We start from the raw sequence: 17153 nt of genomic DNA, 5'->3' as shown, positions 1-17153 counted from the left end.
GAAGCACAGGCTCCGGACGCGCAAGCTCACTGGCCATGGCTCACCGGCCCAGCCGCTCCGCAGCATGTGGGATCTTCCTGGACCGGGGCACGAACCCTTGTCCCACGCATCGGCAGGCGGACTCCCAACCACCGCACCACCAGGGAAGCCCGGTACATAGGCTTTTAATGTGAGGATTTATTTTAATCTTGGCTAGGACTTGGGCTGTGTTTAATGTTAACTGAAGCTGTAGATTACAGAGCCTTCAGATTCTTCAACTGCTATCTTTGGCTCCTTTGTTGAATCTGGTCTGGGCTTCCCTAAGTACTTCTTCTTAGAGACACTGTGACTTTATGCTGTTTCAGCTGTAATCCACTGTTATTATATAGAGCCCTGTTGGTGTGGTTGTAATGTGGAGGGAGGGGATGCATTGTATAATCTTATGGCTAAATCATTTATGTGTTTCTGGGTCAGGCTTTGACCTTCAAGAGTTTTTCTCCAGAGGCACAGCTTTTTTTCCCCCTTTAGAAGAAGACAGGAAGATGAGAGGGGGACAAAATGACTTTCTACCAGCTGGGAGAATCTGGTAAAGTCTTTTCTCTTGGAGAGCATGCCTTTGTTATGGAGAATGTTCTGGGCATATTTCTCAAGGATTCATCTTTCCTTCTCCTTTCCAGAACCATGAGAGAATCATTCTCTGATCTTCACCAGTTGGTAAAGCTCACTAAAGTGTCAGAGATCCCTGGGTGAGGGCCCAGGAGTTTCCCACTTTCATGCTAGTCCACACTCAGCCTCCAGCAATTCCTTAAATTTATCACTTAAGTGGTCCTACTAGTTTATATCTTCTGCTCCAATTAAGTAAATCTTGGCTGTGATTCCTTTTATTCTTCTCTCTCTCCAGATTTCGGAGTCTTAGTTTGTCCTGAAGCTTGTAACTGATGGATTGAAGAAAAGTCATTGATTTTCAGTGTTTGGATTTTTCTGTTTATAAGGGCAAGCATGATGAGTTTCAAGGTCTTTAAATGTCAAAACTGAAACCAGAAGTCTGTGCGTTTATTTTTTTAGTGTTTTGGTTTTTCTGGACTTCTGTTTAGGTAATTTCTATTATTTTTAACTTCAAGTCCATTGATCTTTTCTTCTTTAGTATTTCATATGATATTAAGACATTCTATTAGTTTTAAATACACATGATGTGTTTTTCACCTCCAGAATTTCCATTTGGTTCTTCTTCTTATCTCCTGTTTTTCTCCTCATTATGTTAATGCTTTTATTTAAATCCTTGAGCATATTTAGAATAACTGTAATTGCTTTTTAAAAATTCCTTCACTGCTATTTCCATTATCTTTGCCATTTCTTGGTTTGTTTTTATTGACAGATTTTCCTTGTGATTATGGGTCATAATGTATGCTACTTTTTTGTACATCTATAAGCTTCTTTAGTCAAGCAGCTCAGTTATTTATTGATCAGCTTATCTTTTTCCTTTTACTTCTCTTAAAAACCCTCTTTTATTTTTAAGCTTTGTTAGAGCATATTTACAGTAACCTTTACAGTAAAGCTAGTTTAGTCTTAATATTTAGGTGTGACTCTCTGGCAGCTCTGCTGATTGCCTCAGTGTTCAACAAGGTCTCACTACTTCCCGTGAGTTCTAGAAGGTTTTGCTTATAGATATCCAACTCTTTTTGTTTTGTTTTGCTTCAGCTGATGGAATATTTCCTTTTGAAAATGATGATTACTATTTAGCTGAAAACTCTGCAAACCTCCTATGCAGACTACTGGAGCCCTTTTTTTCTGTATCTCCCTCCCACTCAGTACTCTGTCCCACAAATTACAGCTGATTTCGATTCCCCAAACTCCAATCAGTGTATCTTAAGCTTATCAAGATCTCCATTCTCTGCTCAGGTTCCTCCTTCCTGTGCCATTGTTCTGCAATTGGCTCTAGGTAGTAAGCTGTGGCAGTTTTTAAGGTGGACTACTTCTTTCTCTTCCCTCAGGGATCACAGTCCTACACTTTTTGTTCAAATGTTTGAAAACAGTCCTTTCCTATATTCAGTCAAGTTTCTATCTCTTATTTCAGAAAGGCAAGTTTCATACCTGTCACTCTTTCATAGTCAGATGCAAAAGTTCTGAATTATACTTCCATGTCATTGAATTCCCATAATATAAACTATCATAAATGATTGGGGACTCTGGGATCACAAAATAACCTTAACTTTATAGAGATTTATGGGATAAGTTGTAAAGAATTTTAGTTTCCTTATTTTTAGCCAATTTTATTCTTAAAAGTGATTACCTAATTGCACATTAATATAGTAATATTGTTTTTAATTATTCAATTGCTTGGCAATGGATCGATTTCTTTCCCCAAAGTTTCTCAGCATACATTCAAAATTAGCAAAAATGTATTGAGGTTAACTGGGATAATAATGACAACATTAGCTAATATTTATGGAGCCCTAATTATGCGCCAGCTGCTGAGCTAGATTCTTTATATAGTTTATTTTATTGAAACTCTGAACTGTCTTTAAAGGCAGTTGTTATTATTGTACTGATATTATTGATGAGAAAACAAATAAGGTAGGTAGCATTATCATACCCATGTTACATAAGGAACTAAATGCTTAGAAAGATTATATACTTAATAGGATATGAACTTAGGTTTCTCTCAGAAAAGTACAAATAAATGCTATTTTCTCTTTAAAAAATTGTGAATTTAATGTGTATGATTTAGGATATTCTTGAAAAAGTAACCTTAAAAGCTAAAGCGAGAGGCTTATTTGGGTGTGTGAAAAACACTTCTCTGTTAAAATTACTTTCAGTGTCCATTTGAGATTTCAAAGGTTCATATCAGAAACATAAAGTTTATCTCACAATCTTTTATTTATTTTCACTTTTATAGTTATTGACATCATTATTTTATGTGGACAAATATCTTCCCCTTTTCTAATTTGTAATCAAGATCATCACCATTTGTATTTCTCCAAAGATCTACCTACCATTACGATCTGTTCTGTTTTACTCTAGACGTGGATTTATTTATATTCCAGCACCTCCCAGTGCACTTTGCACATACTGTAGTGGTATTCATTATGCATTTGTTGAATAAATGAGTAAATGCAATAAATAAGTAATGAAAGCCTGAAATCCCTGTCTGCTCTCCAAGTTCCCTATGCCAATTGCTTGCTCTTTTCACTCGCCACAGAATTCCACATCTCTAAATCACTTATACTGTGAACGAGTCATTGCTCTTCTGTAGAGAATCTAAATTTTAACACTTTCTTCATTCTTTCCTCCCTTCTTCTCTTTACCCTTACCTCTCTAAATTGTAAATGTGCACTTATAAACAAAACACAGACCCACATACAGCATACATTTACCCACAGTTTACTTATAATTGTGTTACAAGTTTCATTTACTCTTTCACTAATGGAAAACTCCTCATTGACAGGAAACATAATTTTTCTCTTTCCAGCACTTTATTCCTCAGTTGCAATGAGTGGAATCAATGTGTCCATCAAAGATTGTCCACTCCCAAGGAAAATGTTATCTGATATTTTTTTGGTTGCTTACTAGCGCACCATATGCCACCAAATTTGGTCATATTTAAGGATTACACACACACACAAACACGACCAAGTACTGTCTGCACATAGCATTTTATTGTGTATGCATTTTATTTCATGATATAAGTAAACAGACACAATCCTAATTTATAGAAATTTACATTATAATATGAAGAGAATTTCAAAAAGTTTAACCCAGGAATAATGACAGAGAGGCTATTTAAAATAATATGCATAGAGTACAGAGTAGTGAGATTGAAACAATTAAAATTAGGAAAAGATTAAAAATTACCATGATAATGATATATACACAGTTACTTGTATATATTCCATGTATACACGTTTTGACCCTTGAACAATGCAGGGGTTAGGGATGCTGACCCTCCATGCAGTCTCAAACTGATGTGTCCGATGTGTAACTTATAGCTGGCCTGCTGTATATGCAATTCCTCATATCCACAGATTTAACTAACCTCGGATCCTGTCTACTCTAGTATTTACATTGAAAATATCCATATATAAGTGAACCAATGCAGTTCAAACCTGTGTTGTTCAAGGGTCAAATGTATATATTTTGGGGAAATATAAAACTGGAAATGCAGAAGAGGATATAACATAAGATTAAGGACATGGATTTGGGTATCAGCTCTGGGTTTAAATGTTAACTCTGGACACACAAGCTGTAGGACTCTGGGAGAGTTACAGAAACTCTCTGATCCTTGGAGATAATACCTGTTTTATGGCACTATTTTGATGATTGAATGATAAAAAGCAACTTCTCTCACATATTATTTTCCCATGAATACTTTCACAATCATCACCATATTTACATATCACCTATAATTTACTTAATGTTTCTATAAATGTACCCATATTTTGACTATTGTATTTAAAAAGAAAACTATAAATGGAAGCAGTATTTTTCTAATTCACACGAAAATGAATGCATACATATTAATATAAGAAATATTTGTGTATCTTCCATGGTACACATACTATTGTACTGATACTTGGGTTAACCCTGAGATAATACTAAATTGAATTGTATTATCTCTTCATTACGTAGATAACACTAAATTGAATTTACTGCTCAGTAAATTATGACTGTAATTATTGCTCATAACTAAAATAGTATAATAATGAAAAAATAAATTGTGTTATTAGAGGTATTTTTTAAGGAGAAGATGAAATTTCACTGTGGTAGCTAAGCAGCGAAATTTGGTAAATGTGTGCTAAAGTTTCAGGGAGCATCCTAATTTCATTTAATCAAACCCTGTTCTGAGCCTATATCCCAATTTTTGCTTCCAAATATATGAAACAGGATATCGGTTTGGTGCTTGAGGTCTAGGGAGGAGAGCAGAGCGTGTATTTCTAGTAAATTTCCAAGTAGTACTGATACTGCTGGTTCTTGGTTCACACTTAGAGAACCACTGCTCTAAGTCATTTAGTCCATCTTTCTCTGTTGTTCATTTGCACATTTGTTTCTTTACTTCATGTTGGAATAAATCTACCCTTAGAGGAAATGAATTCATGTGAAATATTGGGACTTAAGATAAGGGACTCCCCTAAATTATCTACATTAGGTTAGTCCCTTTTTTCTTGAGTTTGACAATCCAATTCGCCCACCCTAGCTCACTAACCCTAATGATTCTGAATCTTAAGATAAATCTCTTCTATCAAGGTTCATAAATGCCTTCCCAAACCCTGCTCCTTCTTTCACAGAGTTGCATCTGAGCAGAATCTGCTCTTAGGAACTTTTTCCGAACACCACTGATGCTTCTATCAAAGTCTACCAGTCCTTTGTCTTCCTCTTGACTCTGCTATCTTATTGGACTGGACAAATAAGCTTGTATTATGTCTGATAATGTATATTTTCATAAGCAAAAGTGGATACTTTATCACTTGGATATAGACATGTCTTATAGAACATAAGGGCAAGGAATGTGACTGGACTTCCTAAGGACTGGCTAGAATCAGGAACTGCAAAGCTATCAGGAAATCAAGTGACTACTCACTTGTTTTCTCCCCTTCAGAAAACACAGTCACTTGTCTGTTGCATTCATCTCTGCAGACAGCTTTCTATTTCTCCATTCATATGTCCATGCCACAGCTCTCAATTTCATGTTTGTATGAGCAAACAGGATGATCAGTGTCTTTGTTACAAATCAATGGAATACAGAATTTGGCCCATGTTGGTGTCAACTGTCCAGCCCTTTATCAATTAACCATGTCCACAGGAAAAGTGTATATAGTAAAATTGTAACTGTTGATGCCAAACCCTGGGGATCAGGACAACTCTTAAGATGAATGTGGATTTCTCATAAAAGGAGAACATTGATATTTATGTTCTACTGAAAAATATGTATATATGAATTTTAAAATTACAAAAATAAAACTTGCATATAATAAAACAAAACACATTCAGATAGGTCATTAATGGAGCTGGAGGAATCAGGCTCCCTGACTTCAGACTATACTACAAAGCTACAGTCATCAAAACAGTATGTTACTGGCACAAAAACAGAAATATAGCTCAATGGAACAGGATAGAAAGTCCAGAGAAACCCATGCACCTATGGTCACCTAATCTATGGCAAAGGAGGCAAGAATATACAATAGAGAAAAGACAGTCTCTTCAATAAGTGGTGCTGGGAAAACTGAACGGCTACATTAAATGAATATTAGAATACTCCCTAACACCATACAAAATAAAAAACTCAAAATGGATTAAAGACTCAATGTAAGACCAGATACTATAAAACTCTTAGAGGAAAACATAGGCAGAACACTCTCTGACATAAATTGCAGCAAGATCTTTTTTGATCCACCTCCTAGAATAATGAAATAAAAACAAAAATAAATATATGGGACCTAATTAAAGTTAAAAGCCTTTGCACAGCAGAGGAAACCATAAACAAAATGTAAAGACAACCCACAGAATGGGAGAAAATACTTGCAAACGAAGGAACCAACAAGGGATTAATTTCCAAAATATACAAACAGCTCATGCAGCCCAATTAAAAAATAAATTAAAAATGGGTGATATATCTAAATAGACATTCCTCCAAAGAAGACATACAGATGGCCAAGAATCACATGAAAAGATGCTCAACATCACTAATTATTAGAGAAGTGCAAATCAAAACTACAATGAGGTATCGCCTCATACTGCTCAGAATGGCCATCATCAAAAAATCTACAAACAATAAATGCTGGAGAGGGTGTGGAGAAAAGGGAACCCTCTTGCACTGTTGGTAGGGATGTAATTTGGTATGGCCACTATGGAGAACAGTATAGAGGCTCCTTGCTAAAAACAGACCTACCATATGATCCAGCAATCCCACTCCTGGGCATATACCTGGAGAAAACCATAATTTGAAAAGATACATGCACCCCAATGTTCATTGCAGCACTATTTGCAATAGTCAGGACATGGAAGCAACCTAAATGTCCATCAGACAGAGGAATAGATAAAGAAGATGTGGTAAATATATACAGTGGAATATTAGCCATAAAAAAGAGTGAAATAATGCCATTTGCAGCAACATGGATGGACCTAGAGATTGTCATGCTGAGTGAAGTAAGTCAGACAGAGAAAGACAAATACCATATGATATTGCTTATATGTGGAATCTAAAGATGGTACAAATGAACTTATTTACAAAACAGAAGTAGAGTCACAGATGTAGAAAACAAACTTGTGGTTACCAGAGGGCAAAGGGTGGGGAAGGGGTAAACTGGGAGACTGGGATTGACATATATGTACTACTATACATAAAATAGATAACTAATAAAGACCTACTGTTTAGCACAAGGAACTCTACCTAATACTCTGCTATGACTTATATGGGAAAAGAATTTTAAAAAGAGTGGATACATGTATATGTATAACTGATTCACTTTGTTGTACAGCAGAAACTAACACAACATTGTAAATCAGCTATACTCCAATAAAAAGTTTTTAAAAATTTAAAACATATATATTATACATACCATCCTTGAGGTAACCACTTTTAACTTTTTTTAGTTTGCATGATTATTTCTTTTTAAATATTTAAAAAACTTAAATAGATGAAAACAGATATTCAGATATTCAATTTTTCCAACAACATTCTCTAAAAGGTTCTTTTCTAACAAAAAATTGGGGGTTTGTCAACACTCAGTTTGCAAAATATTTGTGGGTATCTCCATACTCTCTATTCTGTTCCATTTATCATTTAACTGTACTTAAAACCAAGAGAACACTATCTTCATTAACGTAGTTTCATATGCAGTCTTGACATTAGGTAGTAGGAGTCTTACAGCTTGTGGAATCTTAGTTCCCTGACCAGGGACCAAACCCGCACCCTCGGCAGTGAAAGCACAGAGTCCTAACAACTGAACGGCCAGGGAATTCCCTGTTCTACTCTTTCAAGATTGCTTTGGTATAGTAGATTGTTGGCATTTCATAATAAATTTTAGAACCAGTTTGTCAGTTTCTCTAAAAATCCTGTTAGGATTTTGATCAGGATTTACTTGAGCTATTCATTGGTTTTGGTGAGAATAGACATTGATGTCTTCTAATCCGTATGATGGTACATTTCTCCATTTATTTAGATCATCTTTGGTTTCTCTCTCAACAATGTTTTGTAGTTTTCAGTATAGAGAACTTACCCCGTTTATTCCTAGGTATTTGATATTTTGACATGCAAAGAGTTTTCTTAAAATTTCACTTTCCCATTGTTCATTAACGAGATATAGAACTAGGATTGAATTTTGATTACTGACTTTATATCCCTTGGCCTTACAAAATTCACTAATTGTAGTATACTAAAAAAAAAATTCTTGGTGTTTTCTATGTACACAATTCTGTCATATAGAAATCATTAAAAAATTTAATTTCCCTTTACACTCTGTATGCTTTTTTTTTTCCTTTTTCTTATTTTATTTCAGTGGCTAAGACGTCTAGTACAATGTTGAATAGAAGTGCTGGGTGAAAATATTCTTGTCTCATTTGTTATGCAGGGACAAAGCCTTCAGTGTTTTATCATTAAGTAGAGGTTTAGGCTTTTTGTCAGACAGAAGCATTTTCCTTCTATTTCTAGTTTACTAAACATTTTTATTATTCCAGTTATTAAAATGATGGTATGGTTTTCTTCTTCCTTTCATCTGTTAACATTGTAATATTGATTGATTTTCTAATGTTAAATTAACCTAACATTACTGGGATAAACTCTATGTGATTATGATATATTCTCTTTTCATATATTTTTAGATGCTCTTTGCTAATAGTGCCTTAAGCATTTCGTATTTATGATCATGAGTGATAATAAGTAATTTTTTTCTTTGTCGGGTTTTGATATTAGTGTTATGCTGCTCTTACAAAGCAAGTTGGGTTGTGTTCCTTCTACTTTTAAGTTGAAAGAGTTGTCTAAGATTGACATTCCTTCTTTCCTAAATGATTAATAAAATTCACAAGTGAAAGCCTCTAGACCCAGGATATTTTTGTGGGATGGTTTTTGATTAGGAACTCAGTGTTTAATGTATATAGAGCTATTCAGATTTTCAATATCTTCTTGCAATATTTTTTGTAATTTTTGTTTTTTAAGGAATTTATTTCTCCTAAGTTTCTGAATTAATTAGCATAATGTTCATAGTATTATCTTATTGTCATTATTGTCCTTTTCATCTTTGCAGGATCTGTTCTGATGTCTCCTCTTTCATTCCTGAATTATGTCATTTGTATTTTTTGTTCCTTGATCCATCATGCTAGGAGTTTATCAATTTTATTAATCCTTTCAAAGTTCAATTTCTGATTGTTTCTCTATTATTTATTTGTTATTTACTTCATTTATTTTATTTCTATTTTTATTACTTCCTTTAAAATTTTCCTTTGGTTTAAGCTTGATATTTTAAATTTTATTATAAATTGATTGGGACATTTTTATTGTCCAGATTATGGTAAATCTTAGTAAATATTCTAAGAGAACATGAAAAAATTATATTCTGTGCTTGATGACTACAGTGTTCTATAAAAGTTCATTCAAATTGGGGGATGGTACTGTTTAAATATTTTATGTTTTTACTGAATTTTTGTCTACTTTTCTCTACATATACCTGTCCACTTGTCTTCTATGTTCTGATTTTGATTGTCTCCTTATTGTGAACGTATCCATTATATTAGTTTTCTACTGGTGTGTAAAAATTACCAGACATTTAGCAGCTTAAAAGAACACAAATTTATTATCTCATAGTTTCTGAGGTCAGGAATCTGGTATGTGTTCCCTAGATACTGTGCTCAGGGTTCCAACCTGGCTAGGGCTGCAATTTCATCTGACGTTTGGAGTCCTCTTCCAAGATCATTCTAATTTTTGGCAGAATTTATTTGTAGAATCTATGTCCCTGCTGACGGTTGGGGTTCACTGTCAGCTCCTAGAGGCTGCTCTCAAAGCCTAACCATGTGGTACTCTCACAACATGGCAACTTACTTCAAAACCAGGAAAAGAAGCTCTCATTAGTCTCCTAAGGCAGAGTCATATGTAATATAGCATAGTCAGGAGAGAGATCATTGCAACAACTTTATCATACGATGTATCCTAATTAAGGGAATGACTATCTCATGGTATTCACAGGTCACACATACACTCAAGGGAACGAGATTATTCAGTGTGTACACCAAGGGGCAGAAACCTTGGGAGCCTTAGAATTTGTCTGCCACAATGAGGAAATCAAAACGAACCAGTAGGATTGCTCTATTGTATATCAAACATCTCCACGTTCATAAGATTACTGTAAAAAAGTGTAACTTGTGATTCCTTGAAGTGATGGGCTGGGCCCTGGAAATGTGGCAGAAGGATCTGGGCCATGTTTGAAGAGCTATGTTTTATCATGAGGAGAGGGATTTTAATTGCCTGAAGAACATCCCAGAGTAGAAGCTTGTATAATAAAAGAGTAGCTAGGCACTGCCTTGTGGGTAAAATATTTTTAAACGAAAATTGCTGCCAAAAGCATGGGATGAAGGAACTTTGGAGAGGAGAAAAGTTGAAATGATATTTTTCAAATGAAATACATTGCAATGTAACATGAGGACATCTACTCACTCCCAAATCTCAGTAAAGACCATAAAATTTGCAAAAATAAATTGACATTTTCATATTTTTTGTAGAAACTAGTGAAGGGGCTGGATTCCATGTCTTACTCGATGCGAGGGCAAAGACTTACTCTCAGTCTGGGCAGATGAGAAGGCGGACATCTCTGTGATAGTGGAAATTGCTGTTTAATAAACATACAACCCATCCTTAATCAATTTTGTGATAAAAAAGTTTGGCAGATAACATGTGAAACTAGTTTCCCCTAACCCCTTTTCTAGCTATAAATTAGGTTAGCTCAATGACTCTTACACTGTATTTTTTTGGACATATTTGGCTGTTTCCTGAACTTCTTAAAAGCTTAATTGTAGGAACAATTTGCTGCTGAAAGCAGAGTTTCAAAAATGTTCATTTTATTAAAAAATTACTTCTGAGTATTTATAAAATTTAGAAAAGTGCATATAATAAAATAATACTCCTCCATATTTTCCACTGCTGTGGAAATCTTAGCCTATTTGCTTGCTTTCTTTACTTCCAGTCTCCTCCTCCTCCTTCTTCTCTCTCTCACTCTCTCTGTCTGTCTCTATCTCTCATTCTGTGTCTCTCAACTTCTTACTCTATTAATTTTGTTAAAATTATAACTGCACAGCATAAAAACTAAAATAATCCAACAATTATAATGTTATTGTAAGATCAAAATTAAAACAATGGCAATAAAATAAACGTAAAACGCACCACTATGAACATTAGGTGACTGTCACTTCCTGTTTTACATGTAGTAGCAGGGTAAACAGAATGCTAGATAGGCAGGTAGACAGACAGACTTACATTAAAAAGTAAGTAATATATATTATATTTTTTATATAATTACTGCTATTTTTAAATTTGAGAGTAATAACTTTATTATTTGAATTAAATTTACTTGAATGAACAAGTAAATATCTGTTTCAAGAAATATTTCGTAAATGACATTTAGGTTCAAAAAAGTGATTATAAAATGCATTAGGTAGTTGAATTCATATTCTTTAGCCTGCATTTCCCTATCATAAACAATTCGGACATGGACATTCTCCCAGGTCTCCTCTCCACCCACACGTGTCTTTTTATTTTTGTTTTAAAAAACTGATCGACATTTTCATTGTGGATAATCTTGGTTTATATTCTTTTTCTCTCAGACACTGGTATATGTTGTTCTGTTGTCTTCTGGCATCGAACTTTGCCTCAGAGGTGAGGACAGCCAGCTGCTTTGTATTTCTCCATTATCGGTTGCTTGTTTGTTTTTCTTTCTGGGTATTTAAAAGAATTCTTTATGTTTGAGGTACTGACTAGGCTATTTCTAGGTGTGGAATGTCTACATCAACTTTTTTTTGAAACAGGATGGGTTATTTCAATCTGTAGTGTTTTCTTCATTTAAAGTAAAATATATAAATCTATGTCATTTCTGGCTTCTTTAGTTTTATATCAATGTCTATAATTTTAAACGCTTTGACTTTTTAATTTGTATTCACTTTGCTTAAGCCTTCTTTTTATGTCAACAATTCAGTTTTTAGTGTGGCCTCTATTCGGCCCCTTCTTATTTTTTAACTTATTTCTTAGCTCTGTAATGATGATGCCATTCTGTTGGTCAATGTGTTTCTTTGGGAGGGCCTGCAATCTGAGTTTCATTTCATACTATCATTTATTTCATTGCTGTTTTGTGTTGTTTTATCAAATTCATGTTCTAATTGATTTGTTGTCTATTGTGAAAAATAATTATGAGGAGTTTTATTCTTTTCCTTGAAATTTTAATTTTTTCTGAACTGGATTACTTGTTTTCCTATTACACCTTACTTCCTCTCTTTCTTTTTTCTGTCTTCCTCCTTCCCTTCCTCTCTCCCTTTCTTCCCTTCCTCCCTCCCTCCCTTCCTTGCTTCTTTCCCTGCTCTGTAGTATATCTCCATTATTGCCATGTGGTTTCTTTCATCTGGGTTATGCTTGGCTATTCTGCCCATAAATTTTTTTGTTTATATATAGAGTGAATGAATCTTGACTCTCCTCTTGGAGTATCTGACACTAGTTTGCTTTTCCTTTCAAGGTAGAGATAGGTGTTGGGGATTGTGTATCTTGACCATGTTCCTGCAGATTTATATGGGATAGTAGAACGAGGGATGTAAAGATGAGGTGAGTGAGAACTCAGTAGAGTTCTCGCACTTTTCAGCTTCTGGTTAAGGTCTTGAAGCAGGTTTCACTCTGTCTAATTTGAAGGCTGGTATTTTTTTCATGGAGAGACTTTTGGCGTACCCTTGGGCTTTGGACTTTTTTCTCAATTTAATATGTAGAGCCTTTAGTTGATTGAGTCATTTCCTTTGTTGTCTTCTTTATATTAACCTTCAGATTCCAATATTCCTCAATACAAAAAGGAAAAATAAAGTGGATGTCCACTCAGTTGCTTCATTCTGGGTTTGGGGAGGCATTAACAGTGAGTACTAATGGGATTTTGTTAACTCATTAGTAAAACTTCTAGAAAGTGAGATCAGTGTTAGGAATCAAGTGCTTTATCTCCTGTAGCCACTATTACTTGCTAAAGAATCTTAATATAGGAAGCAACTAAAGTTTCTGTGTCACATGGTGTCTTAATTTGGGTGCCTCCAGAAGAGCTTGAGACAAGATTTGACTGCAGGTAGTTCATTTGGGAGGTAACTCCAGGTGCTGAAGAGGAGACTTGAGCAGAGAAAGAAAGACATTGTCAGTGCTTACTTTTCAAGACAGACAGTCACATAAATAGTTGGAGAAACTCTGGAAGCCACTCCTCAGAATTCTGCCACCTGAGAAATAAATACCTGCCACCAGGTATTTATACCCCAAACACCTGTTAGTCATTCATTAGTTGCGTGTTGTTCCTGAGGTTGTAAATCCTCAGCACTTTTAATCTGTTGTATAGTCAGAAAAGCAGGTTTCATCCTGCCAGAGAAAACCCTCAGGCAAAGCAGTGTAGGTGCTGCAGGTTGGAAGATGCAGTGAACACTTAATTAGTAATGGGGGAATGGGCACGGTTCTGACAGCATCTGTTACAGATAGATGAATTTTCCACTAATTTGCTGTCAATATGGTGAAATGGTAGCCAAAGGAAAAAAGAATATGCCCATATAATTTATGGTAGACCCCAGTACAGTCTAAAAAGCTATTAATTTATAAATAATAAGGGTTTACCAATTTTGCTCCAGTATTTGGCTTAATGTGTGTTTTTATTTCCCTCAAGTGACACTTAAAAATACAAAGGTTAGATCAAACCACTCAAAAGTAATGTGTAACAACAATATTATAAAGCACATTTCAGGAAATCACAGCAAATGACACAGAAGAAAGAAATTCAGCTACAACATTACAAAAGGGATGAAAATTTGCTGAACATATTAACATAAATAATTTTAGCTTCTAGCTCAATTTTGGAAGTTGGAAAGTTTGGATCTCTTCCTCGGAGATCCCATTATGATCATGGCATTGAAGTACAAATAATAATAAACCCAGAACGACAAAGAGAATTAACACGTGAGATCTCAAGACATTTCTGCAAGCTAGAAAGTCTGTTGTTTGAACAATGAATGTACTTCAGACTATTAGAAGCTGTAGGCCAACATATGACCCTACAGAACTCTTGTGGAGGTAAGATTCGGTCTTCAAAACAAAACTTCAGAAAGGTGCTCAAATTGGAGTTAGAAGAAAGGAAAGAGAGAAATAATGAGAATGAATGTAGGAATTGGGGGAATGATTGACCAGGAAACAACCCAGTATAAATAGCCACTACCAATCCAGGAGGGTCTTCTATAAAGAAATCAGATGCAGTCTCTTGGGAGAACTAATACATCTGGTACATGTGATGGCGACTTGGAATAAAACCCTTCTTAATTCTGTCATTTAATAGAACCACGCTTGGCCTGCTAGCATTTTCTTGCGTGATCACCCTAAATTGAAGCTTTATAGTTAACACCAGACTTCCTAATCTGGCATGCCACTCTGAGAAAAGATCTGTTAGAAAAAAGACAAGGTTATTAAAAAGCAAAAGAAACTCATATTAGCTACCTAAAGTAGTCCTCTCAGCTCTTTATTCTTAAATAAGAAATGGTACTTAGATATCACCTGATTATGAAGAAAGCTAGAATAATGAAAAAGATAGGTGTAAATTGAAGAAAAACTGACCTCCTTAGGATACAGAAATAATTCTTTAAAACTATCTCTTAAAAATAAAACAGTGATGTCTTCAAAACAGAATATAATAAAACCTGAAAAACTAATTTTAATCGTCCTTGAGTGATAAACAATTGCACTCATAAAACATGAAGAATAGATAATGTGATATAAAGCATTGTAGAGCATGAAAATAACTGTTATAAGTTAAAAATATGATTGCAAAATTTTTAAATCAATTGAAGAGTTGGAAATTAATCTAAATAAAATATCCCAGAATGAAGAGCTAAAATATTAGACACAGAAACTATTTGAAAAAACTTGAGAAACAGAGAGCTAGTATAGAACATTCATCATCAGAATTATAGCCCTGGAAAAAGAGTTAAGAAAACAGACAAGAGAAAAATCATCAAAGAAATTACACCAGAAAATCTCACTGTGGAAGGGAACTACAAGTCTCTAACATAAAAGTGTTCGTGATGAATATGAAAATTGCTACACCTTGTCACATTTATGTGATTTCATGAATGATGAGAAAACTCTGAAACTAAGTTGAAAAATACTTAAACAGAAGATAGGATATGTACAAAGTAAAGCAAAGCAGGCAGGTATCAGTAACATGAAATGACAAAAGTTAATGAAGCAATACCTTTAAAGTTCTGAGAAAAAAATATATTAAATCTGGAATTCTATATTCATCCAAAATATCAATCAATTCAAACATTAAAAATGTTCAAGACTGTCAGCATTTACCATTTGTGTACCTTTTCATAGAAATTTCTTGAAATACTCTAGCAAAATTAGGAAGAAAACCAAGAAAAACAAAGCTCATGAGATCCAGGAAAGTATAGTTATAGCCTAGGAGAGTGGAGAAGTTCTAGGTTAACAGCTTTTGACCACAGGACTCTAAGGTTGGAGAAGATTATAGCACTTTGGTATTTTTATATTTGGGGGAAAAGATCTTATATGTGATATTTTTGTCAATAGGTATATGATAAATTGAAGCTATGGTGAAGCTTCTTCTTGTTTTGGTTTTTGGTCAAGAAGAAAAAGGAAAGGCGAATAGACTGTTCGGGAAAAATCAAATTTTGTATAGGAAAATATGAAGCGGACTAATATGTGGAATGTTTTGAAGTAAAGGAGTGTAAGAAAAGTAATTTTATTTGACTTATTCCTCACAGCTACTCTGGAATCGAAATAAGCTACAATAAAGTAGAAAGTTCTCAATATGGCAAAGACATGTGAAGTTAGGACATTCATAATAATATTGATATAGACTATTAGTTTTCAACTTTACAAATACATCTGTACAAAAGGTCAGACAAAATTATGAATATAGAATATAATGTTGGTTTTTTTTGTTGTTTTTTTTTGTATATTTTTTGCCTCTGAGTCCTTGTGGGATTTTTTTTTTATTCAAACAGAAAGTCACAAAAATTATAATCGTCCTCATCAGTTCACTCTGTCCCATCGAATTAATTTTTTTTCATCTTGATCTTTTGTTAGCACTTTTATGAATTCATCAGTTTTCCATTAAAGTTCTGAAAATGCTTATTCATTCAGTTCAGCAGTATAGTCAGTTACCAGAAACCTGTACTTGTCAGAGTCTTTTCCATGAATTCCTTGAAGATGAAACCCTTTTATAGGAACATTTTTGCGAAAGCATCAGAGTACACCCAGAATATAATGTTAATTTTAATCTTAAAAATATGCAAACAAAGAAATATTTGAGAAAAGATAGAAGGTTAAATGTAGTGGGAGAAGATGGGATGGAAGGGCATGGGTGATGATATGTCCATCTTACCTTAACAAAACTATTATACTGACTGAGGTTAATGACATAAGAAATAGAGCTGTAAAAATTTTATTCAAAATTACAAAAAAATGACATAAAGAGTGCAATTGTGAGGATGGTTGCTTTTCATTATAATTTTTATGTACTCTTTAATTTTTATTATTTCCCGGTATTACTATGATAAATTATTAATTTATGTGCAATATGGAGAATCAATTTGTTTGCTTTTTATGTTACTTTATCTCTTATGTGACACTATGCAAAAGCAACATTTTTCTCGGTGTAATTATTTCATGATAGCTGGAGAATGGCTCCATTTATAATTGCTCAAAATTTTTAATCCATTTTATTATCAAAAAATAAAATAAACCAAGGGTGATATAAAAAAACCAAGGCAGACTTAAACTCTAAAACTGATTCTGAAAAGGATTTAAGGGCAAGGGGAAGTGGCTGAATAAATTTACAATGAATGTGAATTTTCAGACTGCCAATAAATCTGTTAATTACTAGGCAATTCATTGTGAAATATTTAACTTATATAAAAGAAAAGGAAAATTTAAGCAATTACTTTTATAGCAGATGGTTTTA

This window comes from Neophocaena asiaeorientalis, unplaced genomic scaffold, assembly GCF_003031525.2.
Source record: "Neophocaena asiaeorientalis asiaeorientalis breed wild unplaced genomic scaffold, Neophocaena_asiaeorientalis_V1.1 scaffold130, whole genome shotgun sequence".
Taxonomy (NCBI): Eukaryota; Metazoa; Chordata; class Mammalia; order Artiodactyla; family Phocoenidae; genus Neophocaena; species Neophocaena asiaeorientalis.
Note: the sequence above shows the minus strand (reverse complement) of the source record.